This window comes from Tachypleus tridentatus, chromosome 6, assembly GCF_004210375.1.
Source record: "Tachypleus tridentatus isolate NWPU-2018 chromosome 6, ASM421037v1, whole genome shotgun sequence".
Classification (NCBI taxonomy): domain Eukaryota; kingdom Metazoa; phylum Arthropoda; class Merostomata; order Xiphosura; family Limulidae; genus Tachypleus; species Tachypleus tridentatus.
In genome coordinates, this window is record NC_134830.1 from 49031192 (window position 1) to 49058579 (window position 27388).

General features: G+C 33.8%; 1 pseudogene across 1 annotated transcript in view; it reads left to right on the forward strand.

The window, feature by feature from the left end:
• The window catches only part of LOC143252442 (protocadherin Fat 4-like), a 149011-nt pseudogene that overhangs the window by 71697 nt on the left and 49926 nt on the right, over positions 1-27388 (forward strand). Inside the window, exons 27-37 of the transcript XR_013028998.1 lie at positions 3161-3344; positions 5206-5345; positions 11715-12533; positions 13268-13557; positions 15800-16019; positions 16909-17016; positions 18498-18641; positions 20491-20634; positions 21563-21679; positions 22167-22257; positions 27012-27139. The product of XR_013028998.1 is annotated as a protocadherin Fat 4-like (transcript). The remainder of the gene's footprint in view (positions 1-3160; positions 3345-5205; positions 5346-11714; positions 12534-13267; positions 13558-15799; positions 16020-16908; positions 17017-18497; positions 18642-20490; positions 20635-21562; positions 21680-22166; positions 22258-27011; positions 27140-27388) is intronic.

Here is a 27388-nt window from a genome sequence, read left to right on the forward strand (position 1 = left end):
GCTTATTGAATCTTAACTTTGAAATATTTTGAGTTACTCGAGATTTCATTGAGAAGTGAGTGAAAATTTGGTGAAACAAAAGAAATGAGAAATAATTTGTATAATTTCTCGTGTATGTTCCACTTTCCTTTTGTGTTAAATAAAAGAAATGAGAAATAGTTTGTATAATTTCTCGTGTATGTTCCACTTTCCCCTTGTGTTAAATAAAAGAAATGAGAAATAGTTTGTATAATTTCTCGTGTCTGTTCCACTTTCCCCTTGTGTTAAATAAAAGAAATGAGAAATAGTTTGTATAATTTCTCGTGTATGTTCCACTTTCTCCTTGTGTTAAATAAAAGAAATGTGAAATAGTTTGTATAATTTCTCGTGTATGTTCCACTTTCCCCTTGTGTTAAATAAAAGAAATGAGAAATAGTTTGTATAATTTCTCGTGTATGTTCCACTTTCCCCTTGTGTTAAATAAAAGAAATGAGAAATAGTTTGTATAATTTCTCGTGTATGTTCCACTTTCCCCTTGTGTTAAATAAAAGAAATGAGAAATAGTTTGTATAATTTCTCGTGTATGTTCCACTTTCCCCTTGTGTTAAATAAAGAAATGAGAAATAGTTTGTATAATTTCTCGTGTATGTTTCACTTTCCCCTTGTGTTAAATAAAAGAAATGAGAAATAGTTTGTATAATTTCTCGTGTATGTTCCACTTTCCCCTTGTGTTAACTAAAGAAATGAGAAATAGTTTGTATAATTTCTCGTGTATGTTCCACTTTCCCCTTGTGTTAAATAAAGGAAATGAGAAATAGTTTGTATAATTTCTCGTGTATGTTCCACTTTCCCCTTGTGTTAAATAAAAGAAATGAGAAATAGTTTGTATAATTTCTCGTGTATGTTCCACTTTCCCCTTGTGTTAAATAAAAGAAATGAGAAATAGTTTGTATAATTTCTCGTGTATGTTCCACTTTCCCCTTGTGTTAACTAAAGAAATGAGAAATAGTTTGTATAATTTCTCGTGTATGTTCCACTTTCCCCTTGTGTTAAATAAAAGAAATGAGAAATAGTTTGTATAATTTCTCGTGTATGTTCCACTTTCCCCTTGTGTTAAATAAAGAAATGAGAAATAGTTTGTATAATTTCTCGTGTATGTTCCACTTTGTGTTAAATAAAGAAATGAGAAATAGTTTGTATAATTTCCCACTTTCCCCTTGTGTTAAATAAAGAAATGAGAAATAGTTTGTATAATTTCTCGTGTATGTTCCACTTTCCCTTGTGTTAACTAAAGAAATGAGAAATAGTTTGTATAATTTCTCGTGTATGTTCCACTTTCCCCTTGTGTTAACTAAAGAAATGAGAAATAGTTTGTATAATTTCTCGTGTATGTTCCACTTTCCCCTTGTGTTAACTAAAGAAATGAGAAATAGTTTGTATAATTTCTCGTGTATGTTCCACTTTCCCCTTGTGTTAAATAAAAGAAATGAGAAATAGTTTGTATAATTTCTCGTGTATGTTCCACTTTCCCCTTGTGTTAAATAAAAAATAAAAGAAATGAGAAATAGTTTGTATAATTTCTCGTGTATGTTCCACTTTCCCTTGTGTTAAATAAAAGAAATGAGAAATAGTTTGTATAATTTCTCGTGTATGTTCCACTTTCCCCTTGTGTTAAATAAAAGAAATGAGAAATAGTTTGTATAATTTCTCGTGTATGTTCCACTTTCCCCTTGTGTTAAATAAAGGAAATGAGAAATAGTTTGTATAATTTCTCGTGTATGTTCCACTTTCCCCTTGTGTTAAATAAAAGAAATGAGAAATAGTTTGTATAATTTCTCGTGTATGTTCCACTTTCCCCTTGTGTTAAATAAAAGAAATGAGAAATAGTTTGTATAATTTCTCGTGTATGTTCCACTTTCCCTTGTGTTAAATAAAAGAAATGAGAAATAGTTTGTATAATTTCTCGTGTATGTTCCACTTTCCCCTTGTGTTAAATAAAAGAAATGAGAAATAGTTTGTATAATTTCTCGTGTATGTTCCACTTTCCCCTTGTGTTAAATAAAAGAAATGAGAAATAGTTTGTATAATTTCTCGTGTATGTTCCACTTTCCCTTGTGTTAAATAAAGGAAATGAGAAATAGTTTGTATAATTTCTCGTGTATGTTCCACTTTCCCTTGTGTTAAATAAAGGAAATGAGAAATAGTTTGTATAATTTCTCGTGTATGTTCCACTTTCCCCTTGTGTTAAATAAAGGAAATGAGAAATAGTTTGTATAATTTCTCGTGTATGTTCCACTTTCCCCTTGTGTTAAATAAAAGAAATGAGAAATAGTTTGTATAATTTCTCGTGTATGTTCCACTTTCCCCTTGTGTTAAATAAAAGAAATGAGAAATAGTTTGTATAATTTCTCGTGTATGTTCCACTTTCCCCTTGTGTTAAATAAAGAAATGAGAAATAGTTTGTATAATTTCTCGTGTATGTTCCACTTTCCCCTTGTGTTAAATAAAGGAAATGAGAAATAGTTTGTATAATTTCTCGTGTATGTTCCACTTTCCCTTGTGTTAAATAAAAGAAATGAGAAATAGTTTGTATAATTTTTCGTGTATGTTCCACTTTCCCCTTGTGTTAAATAAAAGAAATGAGAAATAGTTTGTATAATTTCTCGTGTGTGTTCAACTTTCCCCTTGTGTTAAATAAAGGAAATGAGAAATAGTTTGTATAATTTCTCGTGTATGTTCCACTTTCCCCTTGTGTTAAATAAAAGAAATGAGAAATAGTTTGTATAATTTTTCGTGTATGTTCCACTTTCCCCTTGTGTTAAATAAAAGAAATGAGAAATAGTTTGTATAATTTCTCGTGTATGTTCCACTTTCTCCTTGTGTTAAATAAAAGAAATGAGAAATAGTTTGTATAATTTCTCGTGTATGTTCCACTTTCCCCTTGTGTTAAAAAAAGAAATGAGAAATAGTTTGTATAATTTTTCGTGTATGTTCCACTTTCCCCTTGTGTTAAATAAGAATAAACTAAATTTCCATGCCTTTCTTGTTTGGTTGATCTGTACAAGTAACCCAAGACACTGTATAAAACACGTTCAACAAGTGAAAATCATACATCTTCTTAGGTAGGTAATTGTTTTAAAATGATATGTACATGTAACCACACGTATGTTGTTTGTACCAGGTGGCAGCCACTGACAGGGACCTTCAAAACAATACGATCACCTACAGTATAACAAGTGGGAATGAAGAAAAGATTTTCTATATGGACCCAGTAACTGGCAAGATTCTAGTAAACAGGTCCTTAGCACACACCTTGGATTACGACAGAAAAAACAGCTACGTGTTATTAATACAAGCAAAAGATTGTACGTTTTTCGTAGCTATCTTGTTTTCTCTGTTTTTTGTGTAATGTGATTTTATCATTTAAATATAATAATATGTTTCACCTTAACCCTGACATAAGAAACCAGTTGTCCAACAGATGTCGCTATTATGATATATAACATGGTTAGATCCGTTCTCAGTTTGTTATTATTTAAGCTGTGTTGAGTGATGGTATATAATGCTTCTTTTCTTTGTATAGTGCCATCTGGTTTTATTCCGTAACCTGTATGATAATCAACTGATTATGTATTAACAAACACCCATAATAGTTGGGAAAATATCTATCAAAGATTATTATTTCTAATAAGCTGGTAAATAATAGTAAATTTGTGTTAATGTTATAAACATGATGAATAACACATGGATAGTTAGTCAACCTCACTTGAATGTAAACAGTATTAAATTAAATACGTACACGTCTAGTAAATTTCTTGGGATTTGAAAAAGGACTTAATTTAATAGTCTTTTAGTCTGTTTAATGAAACCACGTGCTTTATGTGCAAGTTTATACAAAAGTTAGGCGAAATGTGAAAGCACGACGTGTCCTGAAGGATGAATCTGTTATTATTCAGTTCAGAGATTATTTCAAGTTTGAAGACGTGGTATATTTCATGTATTCATTGGAGATTTTTAAATTTATAATTTTGATTGTGTAATTTTCATCTGATAGACGTCATCACGCTATGTTAGGCCAAAGCCAGTAATCCTGGTTAGGTATGGCTAGGTGGTTAGGGCACTTGACTGGTAATCTGAGGGCCACGGGTTCGAATCCCTGTCACACCAAACTTGCTTGCCCTTTCAGCTGTGGGTATATTATACGTGATGGTCAATTCCACTATTCGTTTGTAAAAGAGTAGCCCAAAAGTTGGCAGTGGGTTGTGATGACCAGCTGCCTTCTCTCTCTAGTCATGCACTGCTAAAGTACGGATGGCTAGCGCAGTTAGCCCTTGTGTAGCTCTGTGGGAAATTAAAAAAAAAAACAGTAGTCTTTATTAATAAACTTTGATTGGAGTTTTCACTAAGAAGACATAGCGAAAATAAGAAATTACCTAAATAATTTACCATATAAGATATATTGTTCGAACTTCCTGTGTATCTACTATGTACTTACTACCTAAATTATCCAATGGAAAATATTGCAGGTTGTTATAAAGATATACGCTTCAAGATGTCTGGTGGGGACACGTGGTTCATATTTTAAGTGTTGACATGTTTAAACGCAATCTAGACTGGAAGTGCATTTACATAATATTACACCCAAAAATATTTGTACTAAATTTTAGAAATATATTCTCTATTTTTGCATAAAGATATATATTAGCTAACATTATATTGTAACATTTATCAATAATTACGTATTATTCGGTGTGTATTGTTAGAGATATGACAGTGTATAGAATGGTATTTTTATTATATTGTAACATTTATCAATAATTACGTATTATTCGGTGTGTATTGTTAGTTAGAATATGACAGTGTATAGAATGGTATTTTTATCCCGTGTTTAGATTAATATTCTTTTTTTTTTTAATAATAAATTCGATTACGTCTAAATCATATCTAGTCTAATCTCTTCCAGTAATCAGTTTTACTTTGTATAGTAACATCTAGTTACCTACGTACCCTAGTCTTGGATACGACATTTTGTATTCAAGAGTATTCTTTATCACAGAATTGAAAACGTTGTCCTCACAACTAGGCACAAGCCAGGAGCAATCTATATATCACTATAAAACATGGTTAATGTTTTACACAACAACATATAGACACCGGTAAAATGTTTTATTTTCATTTAATGTACTTAAGGATAAGTCAGTTAAGTTTCTTATCTTTCTTCTTCAGCTCACACCAGTCCGCTGTTTGGATTAGCTACAGTAACTATAGACATCATGGACATCAACGATCACCCGCCAGTGTTTTCCAAACCAGCTTATTCAGTTTCATTTCCTGAAAACTTACCTGCTGGACACTGTTTCTTAGAGGTACAGCTTCATTCAGCAACATGTGTTACACAATAATCAACTAGTAACAAGCTAAGTATTATATACTTAACACTGTTTATTACAGGTACAGCTTCAATCAACAACATGTGTTACACAATAATCACCGCATTAAGAGACCCAAAACTCGAGTGCTTTCAAATAGTTGACCATTTTTCTTCAGGATAATAAAGGGTTATGTTTAATGAGTGAAATGAAATATATAGGCTCAGATGTTGATGTCATGTAAACCGAATGTTCAACATGAGTTGGCCTCGAGAAGTAGCCAATCATAACTTTGAGCTTTTTGTGTCAGGTTTAGTTTGTATCAAAGGGGTGTGTTAAGTTCATAATAGTTATAAGAGTTAGTAACTAATTTATATAAAGATAAAATAAAAATAAACAATAAAAATAAAATTTAAATTTAAATATGGCAGAACGCGGTGGGAAATAGAGAAAATAATAATGTAGCTCAATATATGGGAAATCAAACCAGTATATATAGAGAGATTTTTAATGAAAAGCAATACTAATAACGTAAATTACGTCTCAATCATGAATTTAGTTTTGGAAATCTTTTCACAGACTTGCGAAGGTCAACAACACCAGGATTAGGTTGATACTGCTTGGTGTTACAGTAGTTATCAGTGCTATCCAATAAGCTTTTTAATTTCCCTGTTTTTGTTGGATCTAAAACTTGTCTCTATACCCATAAAGTTTAATGTCTTCAATAGAGTGTCCAGGCATGTTAACGTGTTTTGTTTGTTTTTATTATTGTTTTATTGTAATTAAAACGTTCCCGTGCAGTTGTTTTTGTTTGACCTACATACTGAAAATTACATTTTCAACATTGGATAAAGTAAATAATATTTTTCGTAGAGCAGTTTATGAAATTAGTGTTTTTCAACTGCTTTTGGTTGTGTTTATCAGAACGTTTATCCATTTTCTACATTAACTTACAGGTTTAACATCTCTTGTGTAACATTGCACGGTAGACACCCATGTAATAATGTCGACTTAAAGTTAGGCCTGGCATGGCCAAGCGCGTAAGGCGTGCGACTCGTAATCCGAGGGTCGCGGGTTTGCATCCCCGTCGCGCTAAACATGCTCGCCCTCCCAGCCGTGGGGGTGTATAATGTGACGGTCAATCCCACTATTCGTTGGTAAAAGAGTAGCCCAAGAGTTGGCGGTGGGTGGTGATGACTAGCTGCCTTTAATCTAGTCTTACACTGCTAAATTAGGGACGGCTAGCACAGATAGCCCTCGAGTAGCTTTGTGCGAAATTCCAAAACAAACAAACAAATAAATAATAAAAGAAATGGTTCTTCGTTTTACCCTCATGGTGGGGCCAGGAGCCTGGGTTAATAAAGATTAGTGGAAGCATTACGTCGCCAACCTTTATTTAAACAGGACAATTGCCCAGAGTCTATCCTGTTCATACAAATTGTTGATTTAAAGAAACTCCTGGCAGTACTCCTACCTCCTCGTTGGTCCTGGCTGGGAAACGTCGAAATACTAATAAACGGCTAAAGGAGTATTCAGAGAGTGAATTGCAATAAAGAATGATGGGTGATAGTGGAAAAGCTATCACTAGTAAGGAAGTAATGAAGAAGATAAAGAAGGTAAAAACGAAGAAAAGGGAGGAAGAAAGTAGTGAGATAAAGGTAGAGGACGAAAAGGAAGAAGAACACAAAGCAGATGATATAGAAACAGGAAAAGGAGAGGAAATCTTAGAACAGAAGGAGATTAGCAATCTTTCAGATATTAGTCCAAAGAATTGGAGATAGGGATAAATGCAGTAAGAAATATAGCTAAAGGTGGCATCTTGGTGGAAATAGAAAAGAAAGAAGAGATTCATTTACTTAAAGATGCACTATTAAAAATAAAAGACTTGGAAGAAAACTTTGGTGTTAATATACGTAAAAAGAGACATCCACAAATTATTATTTATAATGTAGATGACGATATGAGTGATCAAGAATTTGGTATTAATATCAAGGAACGAAATTCAGAAATATTTGAAGAAAATGATTTAATTATTGTCAATAAGAAATTTAAAACATTCAGAGGTTTCAATTATATTGTTACAATTGAACCGCATAAATATAGAAAATTGTTAGAAGTTAATAAAATTAAATTAAATTGGGGAAGATATGGATCCAAAGAATATGTAAGACCCAGAATTTGTTACAATTGTGGACAATTTGGGCATTTTGCTAAATATTGTAAAAATATTACTACCTGTTTAAAATGTGGACAAGAGGGGCAGTAATATAAAGATTGTGAAAAATCTTTATATTTTACAAATTGTTATAATTATAATAAGAAATTTAATACGCAATTTGATGTGAATCATTCTTATAAGAATCATGAATGTAGGATTTATCTTAAAGAAATGGATCGATTAATTTCACGTATTGATCATGGCTAGTGTTATAAATTATTTTCTTTTTGTGACTTATATTAATTTGGCAGTGGTCCGAGCAGCCAATCTGCAGTTAAACCAAGATATCCTACAAAGAAATATGGATATTATTTTCATAAGTGAACCGTATTATTTTGAGGGAAGTATAACTCATTTCTCTGAAAGTATGAGAATTGTTTTTTGTTGTGATGTCCCTAAGGCAGGGATTATCATTAATAACAAAAACATTAATTATTATGTTTTATATTTTACAAAGAATTTAGTTGGTATTAGAATTACTTATGAAAATTTTGTTATGATTGTGATTAGTATTTACTGCTCCCCGTCTGGAGTCATGGATATGTTACAAAATTTTATTAGGAAGTATAATAATGAAAGTATTTTAATTTTAGGTGATTTCAGTGCTAAGTCAGAAGCTTGGGGCCAGAGGCCACTTGATGATAGGGGGTTTTCAGTTACCAACTTTATGGATTTAAATGAAATTATATTACTTAATAATTCGGACTCGATACCAACTTTCTCCTCAATTAGAGGGGAAAGTTGGATTGACTTGGCAATGATAAAGTATAATAATGAATTTGATATTCATTTTGAAGTTACAGATCAAATTACTAATAGTGATCATAATATGATAGAATTGAAATTTTCAAATTTTAATGTATAAATAAATAATAATGAATTTATAAATATAAATAGATTCAATTGGTTGGATTTGAAAGTAGAAATAGGAGAATATATAAATGAGATTAAAGATGAGATACTCCACAAAGATAATATTGAAAATTATTTAATAAAAATTACAAATAAAGTTAAAGAAATTTGTTTAAATAATTTAAGGAATAAGAATAATATAAATAATTTTGGATATAAACAAGCTTATTGGTGGAATACCAAGCTAAAGATCTTCAGGAGTAAAGTGAGAGTTTTAAGGAGAAGATTTCAAAAGACTAAAGACGTTAATTTAAAACAGTATTATTAATTGGAATACAAGACACAACAAGCAAAATATAAAAGATTAATTATTTTCACTGAAAAAGATTTTGTTTGTTTTGGAATTTCGCACAAAGCTACTCGAGGGCTATCTGCGCTAGCTGTCCCTAATTTAGCAGTGTAAGGCTAGAGGGAAGACAGCTAGTCATCACCACCCACCGCCAACTCTTGGGCTACTCTTTTACCAACAAATAGTAGGATTGACTGTCACATTACACGCCCCACGGCTGGGAGGGCGAGCATGTTTTAGCGCGACCCTCGGATTACGAGTCGCACGCCTTACGCGCTTGGCCATGCCAGGCCCACTGAAAAAGAAGCTTTAAGAAATTATATTACAAGTATAACTGGTAATAATATTTTTGGTATACCATATAAAACTATCATGGATAAAAAGAAGAAATGTCTACAAATTAACGAAATAAAAGATAAAGATGGGAATATCACCAAAAATAAAATGAAGCGATAAATGAAATTCTTAATTATCACTTTCCATGGGTGAATTATGATCAAGTGGTCTCTGGAATAGGTTTTTGCGATGAAATACAGAATAATAATGATATTGATGTGAATATAAATGAAGATAGTATTACAGAGTACGAGGGCTGTTCAAAAAAATACGCGGACTGACGTCATAAAACAAAATGTACTTTATTTAGAAGTTACAGGTCTGGGACCCCTTCAAAGTACTCTCCTCCCCAACGCACACACTTATCCCAACGGTGTTTCCACTTGTTGAAACAGTCCTGGTACGCTTCTTTTGTAATGTCCTCCAGCTCCTTCGTCGCATTTGCCTTAATCTCGGGAATCGTCTCAAATCTTCTTCCTTTCAAGGGTCTTTTGAGTTTGGGGAACAAGAAAAAATCGCAAGGAGCAAGGTCAGGTGAGTAGAGGGGGTGGGGAAGAACAGTGATCGAGTGTTTGGCCAAAAACTCACGAGTTCTGAGGCACACATTTCGCAGCAATGCGGTGCATCTTCAATTTTTCGGTCAAAATCTCGTAATAAGATCCAACTGATATCCCACACTCTTCAGCAAGTTTCCTGACAGTCAGACGTCGATTTGCTCGCACCAGGATGTTGATTTTGTCGACGTGTGGGTCGTCAGTTGACGTGGAAGGACGTCCAGGACGCTCATCATCTTCAATGGACTGTCGACCATCCTTAAAACGTTCATGCCACTTGAAACATGCCGTACGCTTCATAGCAACATCACCGTAAGCCGTGTTAAGCATAGCAAAAGTTTTAGTCGCAGATTTTCTAAGTTTAACACAAAATTTCACAGCAAGTCGTTGCTCCTACAGGTCATTCCTTCTGAAATCCGCCAAACGTAAAAATCGCACTTCACTTAAAACCGCGTAGCTAATACACAAATGAAGATATCTGCAATCGGGAAATGGCGTCGTAATCAGCTGATCTGTGCGAACCTAGCGACAGCAAGCGGATTCCCCTGGAACCAACTGGAGTCGCGCAATTCCAACAATCTGCGTATTTTTTGAACAGACCTCGTATGAAATTAATAAAGTCATGGGGGAGAGGAGGATAATAAAGCTCCTCGATGTGATAATTTAAAATTGCCTATAATAAAAGAAATATATTTTGCTAATAAAAGTTGGTTTATCACAATATTTAATTTTTGTTATAATAATGGTATTTTACCGTTAATTTGGAAAAAGGCTAAGGTGACTCTCATCCATAAAAAAGGAAAAGATAAAATGATTCCGAGTAGTTATAGACCAATATGTCTTTTGCCCATTTGGGGTAAAATATTCGATAAACTTTTGAAATATAGATTGACTTATTTTATGGAGAAATATAAGTTAATTGATGATGTACAATATGGTTTTAGAAATAAAAGATCTACTATACATACATTATAGAAACTTGAAGAATATGTTTATGAAAGTATAAACAATAAGTGTATTACATTATTAATTTACTTGGATTCTAAAAATGCTTTTAACTCGGTGGATAACGTGATTTTAATAAAACATTTGAATAATCTAAGAATACCCTTGAAGTTAAAAAAGTGATTATTGATTTCATTCAAAATAGAGAAGTTTTTATATAAAGTATAACTAAGGAATATAATAAAGGGATTCCACAGGGATCTAGTTTGGGTCCTATACTGTGGAATCTATATATTGATGGGATGTAACAATTGATTATTGTTATAATTATTGTAAAAGGAAAATGTTGAAATTTGTTTGATTTATTCGTTTTGTATTTGTTATTAAATACGTAGCAATCTTGTAAATTGTAAAAAAAATATTATTATTGTAAAAGAAAATGTTAAAATTCTTGTTACATTTATTGATTTTTGTTTGTTACCAAGCTGGTAACTTGTATAATACATTATAAATTTTGTTTAAAAAAAAGGGGGAGTTGGAAACAAATCTTATAGTTGCAGTAAGTCTCAATTTGTAATGTTACCTTTTATTAGCTTGATTTGCTCTACTGGCCGAATTTGTAACATTGACATTTGAGTGATTAGTGAGTAGTATTGGTTTGTGGCAACTTAATCATCTTTCAAATACCCTGTAAGGGGTGGGTCGATAATGTTTTTTGGTTACCCTTATGGTGGCTGTGAGTGTGGAAACTTCATCTGTGTTTATGTATTATGGCAATAGTGGCGATCATTTTTTGTATTGCATAGAGAGTGCTAGTGCTCTCTGAAAGTTAGCCTATTTTATATTACATTGCTTATACGTCGTAGTTAGTTTCAATTTGTATAGTATTTGCTGCAAGTCATTAGCAGTTACATTACTACTGCGTTTTTTTCGGTATTCTTCCAAGAAATTGTTGTAACCTTTCTTGGGTGGTTTGTTTGTTTGCCCTATTTCAGTCATGTTTTAGTTGTTTAAAAAATTACCACGTGGCTTGATTGTAGTTACTTATAATGGAGTGTGTATTATTTTAGAATATATCAGTTCATCTTCCACACCTTTATGTCTCTGTTTAGGTTCCTGCAGATAGTGGAGACTCTATAGATGATGTTAAATATGCTCTCGCCACGAAAGGAGTACCATTTGTTATAGATTCGAAGTTGGGGCAACTGTGTACTAAAGAGAGTTTAGATCGGGAACACAGAGCGATCTATCGTTTTTCTGTCGTGGTTACCGATGGGAAGTTTGAGGCCAGAGCCCCTGTTACTGTCCAAGTTGAAGATGAAAACGACAACTCTCCACAATTTGAGAAATCTCAATATGCGATCAGCATCCCTCAAGAATCCAAAGCAGGAAGGTCCCTTATTGAAATCCGAGCATTCGATCCTGATATGGATAACAACGGAGAAGTGACTTATTGGATTAAAAACTCGCACGGTCTCTTCGAAATCGACCCACAAAGCGGTCTTGTTCGATTGGCGTCCGCCTTACCGACCTATGCTCAGAAAAACACTTCCTTTGAACTGGAGGTGTTTGCTCAGGACCACGGAGTCGGGTCCAATATTGGGAAAACGTCTTTGGTCGTACGAATCTCCAACATTCGAAACAACCAGCCAGAATTTGACTCTTTTTTTTACTCGGTATCCGTCGACGAAAACGTAAAAGATGTAGTTTTGTTGACTGTTCGGGCAACAGACCCCGACCAAGGCAAGGCTGGGACAGTTGAGTACCGGATAACTCGTGCCACGCGCAGACAATCCTTCAAGATAGATAGTAAGAGTGGCAGGATTATTCTAGCCAGTCCCTTAGATTATGAAGACATCAAATACGTGGAGTTAGTGGTGGAAGCGAGGGACAAAGCAGATGAACCTCAGTTTACAACGGCAGTGATTCAGGTAAAATAATTTTAAATTACACCCATGATCGTAACATAGCACAACAAAGTTGTATAAAACACTAAACTTATTTTGTTTATTTATTTCCGCTGCTTGTTTGGGAACTTGTGACGTGGTGACATTACTAATGACGATAAAAATCGAAGATATAAGATGTACAGGGGGTCTTTTGATTTAAAACCTTTCACTTCGAAGAATATAATATTTTTTGTACCTAATGTTAAGAAATAAAACTGTTAGTGATTTTACAATTTTGTATAAAGCCTACTTAAGATAAAAAGTTAGTAATGTAACATTCTGTTAAAGATAAATAGTAAGTCATAACATTCTGTTAAACAGAAAACCATGTAACAGTTTGTTGAAGGTAACCAGTAAGTGATATGATAGTTGGTTGTCTAAGTGTTAAACGAGTCTTGTTTCAGTAAAATTATTGTTCCATGTTCATATTAATCAAAATATTCATAGACATTAAAGTTTTAACTTGTGGATAAATCGGTTAAAGAATCAACATATATGTAGCTTTTAGGAATATAGTTTGAATATTCTTTCTGAAGGAAGCTATAGCCTTATAATGTTTTCAGCCACATAATACCAATACTGTGAGTTTCTTTGAAATATTAGAAAACACATCAAAAATAAGAATATTACCATTTTTATTTTTAATTTTGTCACATTATCATTTTGTAACAATGCTGATACTTATACGGTATTGTGAATGTTTTCATATATTTCAGATCACAGTGAATGACGTCAATGATAATCCTCCTGTGTTCCTTTCACTCCCTCACTTCCTGCGAGTGCCTTTATCAACTTCAGTCTCTGAGGTCATTTACAGAGTAGAAGCTGTAGATATGGACAGTGAAGTAAACGGAAACAATAAAGTGTTTTATGATATTTCTCCAGCTAATCCTCTCTTTAGTATAGACTCTAAAACTGGTCAGATCACACCGACCCAGCCTCTTTCCCCTGTCATCGAAACAATGAACATTTTAGCCTTTGACAGCTCTCCTATACCTCTCAGCAGGTAGGTCAACCAAAGATAATTTCAACAGCTCTCCTGCACCTCTTAACAGGTAGGCCAACCAAAGATAATTTCAACAACTCTCCTGTACTTCTCAGCAGGTAGGTCAACCAGAGATAATTTCGACAGCTCTCCTATACCACACAACAGGTAGGTCAACCAAAAATAAGTTCAACAACTCTCCTGCACCTCTCAACAGGTAGGTCAACCAAAGATAATTTCAACAGCTCTCCTGCACCTCTCAACAGGTAGGTCAATCAAAGATAATTTCAACAGCTCTTCTGCACCTCTCAACAGGTAGGTCAACCAAAGGTAATTTCAACAGCTCTCCTGCACCTCTCAACAGGTAGGTCAACCAAAGATAATTTCAACAGCTCTCCTGCACCTCTCAACAGGTAGGTCAATCAAAGATAATTTCAACAGCTCTCCTGCACCTCTCAACAGGTAGGTCAACCAAAGGTAATTTCAACAGCTCTCCTGCACCTCTCAACAGGTAGGTCAACCAAAGATAATTTCAACAGCTCTCCTGCACCTCTCAACAGGTTTCTTATCAGATATTTCATTAATTATTGAACTTTTTATATGCACTGTCATGAGTTTTGTACTAAACGTGATGATTACTTAAACAATGCTCTAATAATTATACAAAAATTAATTATCCTTGTAATTCCTTGCTCATCAGTGCAGAAATTTGAAATACGAATGATCAGTCCTCAGTGGCTAAGACGTGGATCTCTAAACATATAACACTAAAAACCTAGGTTTCGATGCTCTTGTAGGGGGAGAACACATATGAATGTTTGTGTTTAATAATAACTAAAGAAACATGAATGAAAGTATTAAATAAATAAAACACAGAATTAGACTTATATAATGGGAATGTTTCTCTTCAAGCTTCACTTTGGAACATTCTTTAAAATTAAAAGATCTTTCTAGAAAATATATGTAATTTACGTTCATTAAAAAGATACCCGAAAAATAACTTCCCTGTTGGCTTGTGTTTATATATATATATATATATCAAAGACACATCTGGCTATCCACTGTCTCTCAGTGGGACTCTCATTTAGCAAACTTACAAAACATTGAAGAACACTATCAGACTCAATGATAATATTATATGTTATTGTTTTCTTTGTCTTAGAATGTATAGAACAGGCTCTGAGGCTTCTTACTTATTGTATTTTACGCAAACAACTTTGCCGTACAGGTGTTTCTGTTTCCACCAGGTGTCGTATTTCTTAAACTAGCTTAAGCTGGCTAGACATGCATTAAATGAAGTACATATGTATATATGTCACTTTTATTTAGAGATTTCAATATGAGAGCTAACTTTGATGTGTTTGTTTTCATATAAATATTACGTGGTTATTTAAAATGAGTTAGAAATTTTTTTACCTTTTGTAACCTAGAAACTAATTTTAAAATATGTATTTCAATGCAAAGATACGGTTAAGTTTGGACCGGACATATCTCAGGCTTTAGAGTAGCAGGCTGAAGGGTCTGGAGTTTGAGACGTAATGCCACTAAACGTGTTCGGCAGTTTCAATTGTAAGTGTACCATAAAAAGAGACAATCAGTCTCACAGCTCGACTAAATAGGCCTGGTGAAACACTTGATGGGTACAGCAGGTTTTTCTAGCTGCTTCCCCTCTGGCCAGTAGCTCAATATTAGACATATTTACCTAATTTTAAGGACCTTTGACCCAGCTGTTTACTCCACTTGTGCAATACCTTCAGTTGAAGTTAAAAAGCCCCATTCTTATCTGTTGTTAAGTTTTAATGAAACATTGGCCCATCCCTCTGGAGATTCAATAACAGCTTTAAAAATCTGTAAACAAAAAAATCGTGCTTCTAGAAAAAAGTTAAAGTATTTGCTTACAAATTCTATTAAATGTCCTAGCTTCCAAATCACGAAGCTTGAATGTTTTTGGTGACAATAAACATTTTCTATTACGTATTTCTAAGATTATTACTTGTTGAACTTTGTTTTTCTGTTTCAAATAATGACAAGTTTTAGAGGTTTATAGGTAACCATATCATAACTTGATTCAAAAAGTATCGATCTTAGGTTTTAATGTAGTGGGACTAGTCTTTAGACCGTCATTTAAGAGGGCTTGTTTTGAGTAGGTTGGTTTAAAGTCTAGTTTAGTAAGCATATTAACCGGTTTTTTTTACTTGTTATCCCTCCCATGAAAGTGGGAACAATCGAGTTACAATTTTAATGCACCGTGTACTTTGTACAGTTCCACACAGATCACAGTTGAAGTATACAAAGACAGTCTTAACGAACCAACGCCTGTGTTTACCAAAGTTCAATACTACAAAGAAATTGATGACACCTTGCAACCCGGGGAGAGCGTCATGACAGTTAAGGCGGTGGCACCGAATGGAAATCCGGTTTGGTACAACATCACGAAACCTAGTGGAGAACGGGTGAAAGAGTTCACCATCGATCATGAAACGGTAAACTGGGTTCACTAACTGAAGAAAGAATTAACCCTCAAATTACAGAGTTACTTATGTGTCATTCACTACAGTTGGGGTCTGTGTATTACACCATAATGAATTCTTGTTTGTTTTAACGTTCAGTGTCAAGATTTGACTGTTTAATGTTGCTAAAGAACTATGGTTTTTTTCGTTTTAACTAGCATACTCAGGTGACTACATAATAAAATATTATAAACAAACTGCTTTCAGCACGATATTCGGGAGTTAGTGATATTGTGCCTTTTAATTTAAATCTGGTTATAAGATGTACTTGTCCGCCATTTTGGACGTCTGTGGCAGTAATAGATTATATACTGACAGTACTGTTATTAGTACCCTTGCATGTGTTAAAGTCATAGACTTACAAACAATTTGGTAGTAACCTTGGGAACATTAAAGTCATGTATCTATGAACAAATTGGTAGCAATGTTGAAAACACTAAAGTCATGGATCAACAAACAGTTTGGTAGTAACCATGGGAACATTAAAGTCATGTATCTATGAACAATTTGGTAGCAATGTTGAAAACACTAAAATCATGGATCTACAAACAATTTGGTAGTAACCTTGGGAACATTAAATTCATGTATCTACAAACACTTTAATAAAGTGTTTTAAAAGCCAATGGAATATGGATCTTTTTGGTAATATTAAAAATAATGTTTGCTATTTGAAAGACACCGAGAGGGTAGAACCGTAGACGCATACATCTATCATTTCAAAGCATTACTTGTAAGATATATGATTATATTCAACTCTGCAAGACTTATTGATTATTCCAGTCGATAAAGGATCAAGATAGACATTCCTGGATAGCGGAATCCGTTTAGTATCGTATTAATTTCTACCTGTCTCTTTTCACAGGGTAATATCGTATCCACGACTAAACTAGAAGTCGAAAATAAACCCGTTCATCATTTTCTAGTGGTGGCAACGAACAGGATTGATACCCGTCGAAAAGCCGAAGCTGGGGTAAGTTATGGACCTGCAAGAACACAGGAAGTCACTTCCGTTCTAACAGCGTTTCGTCTTTCAAAAGCTGACTTCCTTTTCATTACAGAAAAATATTTTAAGCTCTACAGGCAACAAAGAGTTAAACCATCCAAAAGTAGTGTCCTAAAATATTGCTATCAGTTATGCTAAAACAATACATAACCTAGTTTAACATTTTATTTTAGATTTAAGTCTATTATATATATACATATTCTCCAGTTAAGAAAAGTTAAACCTTTCAATAGCACTCTCAAAAAAGTTATTAGCGAAATTGCTCAACACGATGACCCTCAGCGTTGTGAGGATCATAGAATGAATTATTAAATTAAAACAAATTTGTAAGATGTCTATACGAACAAAGGCCATCTTGGTTTGAGATTCAAATATGGATCAATTTATTTCTTGAGGCCAAGTTATTCATGTATCACAATTTATTCGTATATTTCAGGCCACGGTCTCAAGGGGGCCGTTAACAGCACGTGTTAATATGCTACTCGTGTACGAAACTTCACGGAAACTTTTACGAAAGTTGTAGAAATATAATAAAAAATAAATAAATGAAATGGCGAAAATGCCATTTCTTGGTTGGGTATAAATCATTTTCAGAAATTAAAAACTACGTGAACCTGTAAACCCTGTGCTGCACTGATGACACCAGCTCGTGCTATATACGAGTTCGCAGCACCTTGAATAAAGGGTTTTTCTTACAAAGAAAATATGTTAAATACCGATTTATGGTGTGAAACTGGAAGTTTATTAATTTATTGATAATCTTGGGATAAGAGAGTTCCTCTGGATTATAAACAATAATTCTTTGAAAACTTCATTTACAATCTTGTGTCTAAATTACTTATCCACATTCTGGTTGAATAAACCTCATAAAGGGTTCTCATTCTGGTTGAATTAAATTCATGAATGTTCTCATTTTGGTTAAATTAACTTTGTATGAGGGTTCTCATTCTGGTTGAATTAATCTTGCCCTAGAAGATGATTTTCTGACACATTGTGTGTCTTTCCGTTACCAGAATATAATATTTAACTTTTCCAATAGAACAAAAGACAAACAAATCGATGTTACCAACTGTTGTTGTCATTATGGTTATTTTTTACCAGAACTAAATATTTAACATTTTCAATAGAACAAAAGATTAACCAATCGATGTTACTCACTGTTGTTGTTATTATAGTTATTACACCTATTCTTCTTCACGTAACTTATGAAATATTATACTTAAACGTTTAAGATTCTTGAAATTTAAACATTAAATATTTACAATATTATTTATTATTTACAGTGAAAGTTCTTAGTAGTTAGAAACAAGGTTCTGTCAGTGGTTGAACGCGGGCAACACTCCCAAATTCCTTTCACACAAGGAGTACACTTTTGATTAAAACTGTTTACTTTATTAACCGGACGTTCCACTTCATTTATCAAAATTAAAAAGAGAACTTTTTTATAGCTCATCATTCGTCTATCTGCCCGGAATAGTCGATGCCCTAATTTCCCATTTTCAGAATACTACAGTACAGTTAAAGAAAGCCTCGCGCCAGACGCTGTTGTTGTTTCAAATATTCAAGTAGAGGACGCCAAAAACTTCCTAAAGGTTTGTTCTTTGAAATTTGAATACTTGGAAGGAAAATAAAAATCATGATATTTTTCTCTGATGAGTATTTACCGTTAGTATTTCCATCCATATAAAAGGTTATTGTAAAAAAAACCAAAAAAACAGATGTACCTTTTTTAACTTGTGTAAATAAGCCTAACAGATATAATTTGATAACACCTTTAATTATAATACTGTACGTTTTGATACATACACAGCTGGCCAAAATCTTAAGGTCAATGAACGTAAAGAAAAAAATATGCATTTTGCGTTGTTAGACTCAACCACTTATTTGAGTAGAGCTTTGAAAGATTATAATAAGAAAAGGGAAAATAAAAATAAAAAACTTTTTTAGCATTTAATAGGAAAAATGTGAACACTACGAAATTAGCCTAAATACTAGCTGGGCAAAAGTTTAAGACAATACCAAAAAGAAGTTCTAAACAGGGTAGGAAATGCCCAACAAGAGGTCTCAGTAGTGAGTTGTACGGCCGTCATTGCGAATAACTTCAAACATTCGCTTTGGCATGGTCGATATAAGGGTTTGCAGAAAGCTGGCTAGAATGCTATTCCAAGTGGTGAAGATGGCTTCACAAAGATAATGCAATGTTTGGAATTGACGTCCATTTCTATAGACTTCCCTTGCCATCCACCCTCAAACATTTTCAATGGGGTTCAGTTCGGACGAACACGCTGGATAGTCCAAAAGAATCACGTTATTCGCCATGAAAAAGTCCTTTGTCCTGCGAGTATTGTGGATTTCAGCGTTGTCCTGCTGAAAGATCCAGTCATTTCCCCACAAGCGAGGGCCTTCAGTCAATAAGGATGCTCTCTCCAACATGCCAATGTAGCCAGCTTCTGTTTGACGTCCCTGTATAACCTGAAGCTCAATTGTTCCATGTAAGGAGAAAGCACCCCAGATCATGATGGAACTTCCTCCACTGTATCGTGTAGAAAATGTTTCCGGTGGGATATCCTTATCATGCCAGTAACGTTGGAAGCCATCTGGACCATCCAGGTTAAATTTTTTTCATGAGCGAACAAAACCTTTGTCCACTTTTCTGCGTCCCATGTTTGGTGCTTCTCAGCAAAGTTTAACCGAGCTGTTTCATGGTGTGGAAGTAGGCGTGGCCTTTGAAGACATTTACGGTTTTTAAAGCCTTTCTCTCGTAGATGCCGTCTTATTATTCTTTAGCTGCATTCTGCGTCCATAAGGGCCTTAATCTGGTTCGACGATCAGCTGGTGTCTTGTCGGAGAACCCGTTGAATCCTCCTGCTCAACGTCGGCGAAATGTTTCCCTCAGGGTCTTTTAAGAAATTTGCATCAGCAGTTTTACTACGCCATATCTCACCAGCGATGGCACGTTGAGAGAGACCTTGCTTTTGCAACTCGACAATTCTGCCACATTTAAACTCTGTCAACCTTTTAGCTTTTGCCATGTTTTTACCCAATATAACATAGGAGATGTCAGTGGGAGATGTTGACAACGCTAATGCTTGAACACAAATGACTAAATTTCGTTACGTCTTTACCGATTAACGCTTCGTTTCAGCATGGTCTTAAACCTTTGACCAGCTAGTATTTAAGCTAATTTCATAGTGTTCAGATTTTCCCTATTAAATGCTAAAAAGGTTTTAATTTTTATTTTCCCTTTTCTTATTGTCATCTTTCGAAGCTCTACTCAAATAAGTGGTTGAGTCTAACAATACAAAATGCATATTTTTTTCTTTACGTTCATTGACCTTAAGATTTTGGCCAGCAGTGAATATTTACATAATTGAGACTTAGTAATCTTTAAGTTCCAGAAAATAGTATTTATCTTCGTTCATAAGTATTTTTGATTTTTAGCTTTCCTACATAATTACTGAAGATAATTCGCAAGGAAAATTCTATGTTGACTATAGAACCTCAAGAAGGGTTTCGGTTAGGGCGAGAAAAGCACTAGACAGAGATACGATGCCATCTATTCTACAAGGAATTTATACTCTGACGGTAAGACTCTAAGTTTCTTATGGACATAAATAGTTTCTCTTTTCTCTTACGAAGTTAAAAAACACTTTTTTATATTTCCCTAATTCTTCTATCTAATCATAAACTTAGTTAATGAATAACTTCACAAAAAAGTTTGGTGTTTGATTGAAATAAATGAGTAAATCATTAGATACATTGATAATAAAACTAAATTATTAAATAAATTTATATTTTAATATATGAATTGGACTTACTGTTTAAATCTATATATTAACACTTAAGCCTAACGAGGTTTAACTTTAGAATTAATATCAGTAAACAATAATTTTCTAATGAAGCTATAAAATGTAATATATATTACATAGTGATAACAACACAACTGGTCGTTTCTAGCTGCATGGAAATACCTTTATTTATATTGGGTCTTACCTACTTTGGTTTTAGTTTTGAATTGCTAAACGCCTATAATGTAGAATTTGTTTTCCTTTATGATGGGCTGATAATTCCTCATCTATTTGCTTGGTTATTGTTTTACTCTGCGTACAATGTCACGTTTGTTCTTGTATTTCTACCTTCTTGTGATAGTACATATCTGTTTCAGTTTATCTTCTATTTCTGAACTAATAATGTCACGTTTTTCCTGTTTTATTTCCTAAAATGCTATATTTCATTGCTTGTATATTCTGCAGTTTTTACCTGTTAACAAGCTTGTACTGTACAACTTGTTATTGAAGTAATTAAAAATTGAAAGCAAAAAAAAAAAGATGAAACGTAAGTCCACAGGGAATTAGTTGTGATTTTTATAGCATTGAAAATTCTTAACAGCAGATTTATTTATATGACATCAAATTTTCAACATTGCTATAAAAGTACATATTAAAAATCAAACTACTTAAATATTCATTACTTCAGAACACTTTCTGTAATTATATATATTTTTTTCTTCCAGGTTACTGCTAGAAACGAAAGATGTGCCAGTTCTGTTAATGTTAAGATTCTGGTGGAGGATGAAAATGACAACGCACCAGTTTTTCCAAAACAGGAATACGTTGTGGAAGTCAAGGAAGTAAGTTTAAGTAAAGGAAGTAGAGATACAGGAGATAGGACAAACTAAAGGAAATTAGTCTACGTAAAGGAATAGTGTATAAATAATAATGGAAGTATTAAGTAAAGAGGTAGGATTAATTATAGGAAATAAGACTAAGTAAAGGAAGTGTGTATGAATAGAGAAAGTATAAATAAAGGAGGTAAGACTAAATAAAAGAAGTGTGTATCAATAGAGAAAGTATAAATGAAAGAGGTAAGATTAAGTAAAGGAAGTGTGTACGAATAGAGAAAGTATAAATAAAGGAGGTAAGTCGAAGTAAAGGAAGTGTTTATGAATAGAGAAAGTATAAATGAAGGAGATAAGACTAACTAAGGGAAATAAGTCTAAGTTATTGAAACTTTGGAGTAAAATAATGATGTAGTAAAGTTGTTGAAACTATGAAGTAAAATAATGATGTAGTAAATTTTTTGAAACTATGAAGTAAAATAATGATATTTTCATGTAGAACACTCGCAAGGGTCACGTGGTTACGCAGCTCGTGGCTTCTGACAATGATGAATTGGACAACGGAAAGATTCGCTACTTCATAGCTGGAGGTGAGTTTCGCCTCTTGTTTGTTTATCAAAAGATTCTTTATGTTCTTTACCATTTTTTTCGAGTTTGATAATGATATCAATCTCCACATGTTAGTGTATTCTTATCAACTCCCAAACTATGTCATCACACTTTCAGGGTTTTCTGGGTGAGGCCCAACTCTTTACGACACCTAGAAGCGCAGTTTGTATAATATGCTAAAAATATTTACACAAATGTGGTGAAACTAGCCAGAAGGAGTAAATTCTAGAATATTTTACGCTAGTATTAGACCTGGTAGCAACTAAGTTACACCGAAAACGTCCCCTTATACCCATAAATGCAACGAAATAAGTGTTGAAATAATATTATATATTATATAGGCCTATACAATAAAGTGATAAATTGTTCCCCCAGGTCTTGAAAGGGGTGAAAAGAAAATTTCTAGTGAGATACAAATAAATTTTGATAATAAATAAAAGACATAGTCCAAATGGCTACTTGCGATAATCATGTTTGTGCTTGAAATAATAAAAAAAAAATATTTGTATCTCCGACGCCTACCTATTGTTTGGGTGCGGTGTTTCTCCATACTGGGTACGTGGGGGAATTCATAGTTACGTCATCAGTGCTTGTCAGCCAATCAACGCTCACGTAGATGGGTATTTCTTGTTTTCTAAGCGGCATAGAAACACCAATGCAATCGTTCACAAGATGGAAAAAAAAGAGGTCTCGTTCACCAGATTGTCTTGTTTCTTGCAAATCTAAAAGGACTAAAACTGTGAATCAAAAATTTAGGAAAGAGTATAGTGCAAAATATCCGGTCATTGCATCAAAGTCAGTGACAGTCATGCGTTTTGTACAGTTTGTCACATCGATTTTTCTGTGGTGCATGGCGGGATAAACGATTGTTCCAGACATACAAAATCGACATCTCACCAACAAAAGGCTAAGGCGAAGACAAAAACGATGCAGATAACGACATTTATGAGTAAGAATTCAGAATATGAAACCATAAACCAGAAGTGATGTTCATGCAATTCGTCATTGCTCATAATTTACCCCTAGCTGTAGCCGATCATGCAGGACATCTATTCAGAAAAATGTTCCCAGACTCTGATATAGCGAAAAAAATATGGCTGTGCTAGAACCAAAACTACAGCCATTTGTACAAATGTTGGGTTGTGAAGATGACAAAGTGATTTCAAACATACTTACTAACAGTGTTTACAGTTTAGCCACAGATGGATCCACAGATATGGATGACTCAAAACTGTATCCAGTGATTGTACGATATCTTGACCCTTTGCTTGGAAAAATTGTTTGTTCTCTTTTGACAATGGTGAAATGAAAAGAAGCTTCAACGGGAGAGAATATTTTCAAGCTTTTGGACCACAAACTGACAAAGAGGAATATTTTATGGGAAAACTGTCTTAGTTCTTTTTTCAGACAATGCCTCAGTTATGTCTGGTATAGGTAAAGGTGTGATTGGACACATCTCAAGACGACAGACTAGCATTTACTTCATGGGCTGTGCCTATCACCTCATGAATATTGCTGCCCAGAAAGCTTCCAGAGAACTGCCCTGCCCCGTTTCTGATATATTGATAGATATCTACTATTTTCTGAACAAAAGTGCTAGCAGAAAACAATATTTCAAAGAGTTTCAATGATTGTATGACAAAGAAACAAGAAAAATTCTACAACTTGTTAACACAAGATGGCTATCACTTGGGGTGTGCCTCAACAGAATATTGGACATGTGGAAGCCATTGAAGGAGTATTTTCACTGTGAAAAGGAAAAACTAGATTCAAAAGGATCTAAACGTGCAGCTCAGTCAGGCAGCAAGACTTTAACAGTCAGGATATCCTCCCAGCCACACAGGGACACAGTCAAGACATCCTCTCAGCCACACAGGGACACAAGACAACAGTCTCGAAAAGTAGACAAAGAAACATTTGATATAACTCAATATATGTTTAGGCAGTCTGACCTTGAACTAAAGAAGAGACAATCAATGAAAAAAGAGAAGACAACGAAAGCTAACAAGGAAGTAACCAAGAAAAGTTATGCGCAGAGCAAGTTAGATAAGTTAACAGTTTTCTTGGACAACAAAATGAACTTGTTATTTTGTCTTTTTCTTCAGTCTGCAATTCCTCAATTTGAGCAAGTCAATTTGATATTGCAAAGAGAAGAGCCTTGCATACACATTATGCATAGAACTTTGATTACACAAGTTAAAAATATACTTGTTCGATACATCAAGCCAGAATATCTTGAAAACAACATAACTGAACTTGTCTACAACAATGAATCCTTACACAAATCTGATGAGGCAGTTTCTATTGGAAATGCTGCCAAGGAATACATTGTTAAATATGAAAAGGACCTGGATCTGATCAGATTCTACACCAGTGTCAAGAAATACTACATTTTGCAGCTACAAATTACACGATGAAATATTTCCTTCTAAATGATGAACTTCTGATTCATGCAGAGGTTGCTGATCCAAAACTGAAAGTCAGCAAAGATTTCTCTTCTCTACGCTTCTTCATAGACAGGTATTCTTTCCTTGTCAATACACATGAACACGACACTATTGACAAATTAGAAGAGCAATATTTGAACTACCAAATTGATACTTTCTCAGAAACTGTCCTTCAGTTGAATGTTGACAAGTTTTGGGTTCAGCTGTCTACAGTTAAGGATGGAAATGACAACCAGAAGTATGACATTCTGTATAGGGTTATACTTGGAATTCTTACAATCTTCCATTCTAATGCTGACAGTGAAAGAATATTTAGTTTAGTGACTAAAAACAAAAGCAAGTTCAGACCAAACTTGAGCACCTCAGTTTTGAGCAGTATTATAACACACAAGATGTGTATGCAGTCAAATGGACAATGTGACATTTTCATGAAAGCAATGGCCGCAACAGCTGCAAAACTATAACAATAAGTGTCATAAATATGATATAAACTAGTCCTTACACAAAGGCTTTTTCTGCTTACTGTTTGTGCATGTTCAATGTTGTTTTACCAGTATGTTTGTTACTCTGAACTAAATAAAAGACATAATTTCAAAATAATTTTTCTCAATTTATTTATTAAATACACAAAACACAGTCATAAATGAGCAATCTATAGCAGTAATAAATAATAATAGTTATAATAATAATATAATAATAAACAGCTTAGAGACATTGGTCAGGTCTAGTAGCAGCAAATGATAAAGGGCTCTGTCTGCAACCATTACGCTCAGTCATATGGTTTATTTGTTTACTGGACCAACCTATGTGGCTTATTTGTTTATTGGACCAACCTGTGTGGTTTATTTATTTACCTGAACAACCTGTGTGGTTTGTTTACTGGACCAACCTGTGTGGCTTATTTGTTTACCGGATCAACCTGTGGGGTTTATTTGTTTACTGGACCAACCTATGTGGTTTATTTGTTTACTGAACCAACCTATGTGGTTTATTTGTTTACTGGACCAACCTATGTCGTTCATTTGTTTAGCTGAAAAACCTGTGGGGTTTATTTGTTTACTGGACCAATCTATGTGGTTTATTTGTTTACCTGAAAACGTATATTGATTATTTGTTTATCTTATGCGATTTACTTATTTTCCTGAACAATCTATGGACATTCCTACTTAATCTTTGGAAGACAAACAGTTGGAAACATCAGCCACCTTAAGCTCCTATTCTTAACCTAATAGTGGGGCTGACTTTTATTTTTATAACGTACCCATACATGTAAGTTTGAAGTATATTTGGTAACTTCAAGTTTCAAACCCAAGATCTCCAGGAGGATACTCCTTTCAACCAGGCCACAGTAATATGGAGATTTATTCAGTGATTCCAGGTTGTACCACCAGTACTACCCACCAGTGACACAGTGATGCTTCTGTGAAGTTATACTGCTATTAACATGGTTTTGATACCTATTGTGGGTAGAGCACAGATAGTTTTTGTTACCTTACTGCTGAATATCAAACAACAGCAATGCGACTACCCATTTAGCAATTAAGAACAAACAACAATAACTGCCAGTACCCAGCTAGTACATAATAACAAACAACAATTGCCACTAGCCATGGTTGATGATTAGAATCTGTTTAATATTACCATACAGTTTGATTTAGAGTGTAACAGTTAACGGTTAGAATGTGTTTAATATTAATAGACAGTTCAATTCACAGTAGAACGATTGATGGTTAGAATCTGTGTAATATTACCAGACAGTTTAATTTACAGTAAAACTGTTGATTGTTAGAATCTGTTTAATATTACTAGACAATTTGATTCACAGTAAAACGGTTGATGGTTAGAATCTGTTTAATATCACTAGACAGTTTGATTCATGGTCAGAATCTGTTTAATATTACTAGACAGTTTGATTCATAGTAAAACGGTTGATGGTTAGAATATGTTCAGTATTACTAAACAGTCTGTTTAATATTACTGGAGAGTTTAATTTAGAGGTAAATGGCTGATGGTTAAAATATTTTCAATATTACTAAGCAGTTTGATTTAGAGTTAAATGGCTGATGGCTAAAATGTGTTTAATACCAGACAATTTGATTTAGAGGTAAATGGCTGATGGTTAAAATCTTTTCAATATTACTAAGCAGTTTGATTTAGAGTTAAATGGCTGATGGCTAAAATGTCTTTAATACCAGACAATTTGATTAAAATGGTTGGTGGTGACAGTCTGTTTAATATTACCTTACAGTTTGATTCGTAGTAAAACGTGAGAGTCTTTTAATATTTAGGTACTCCTAACAGAGAGTTCCAGATCGAACAAAACACGGGAGACCTCTCAGTTGAGGTGCCACCAGATCGTGAAAAAAATCCATCCTTTAAGCTGCAAGTACTTGCAGTTGATAGTGCTAACAATACGGTGAGTGTACTGAAGAATACGGAGTTGATTTGATCGTGATGGATAGGGCGTTTTAAATAATTTCTCTCAAAAGACTTAAACGTGTCAATTCTCATTTTTTAGTCTTGTGGATTTGCGTTTTAGTATTTATTAGAAAGTTGTACCGTTGATCTACAATGAAATATTAAGATGTTAGTATCGTTTGGTGTCTTACTGTCCAGTTTGCGGTAAGTTAACTGTTAGTTTAAAGATGAATTTTTATGAATACTT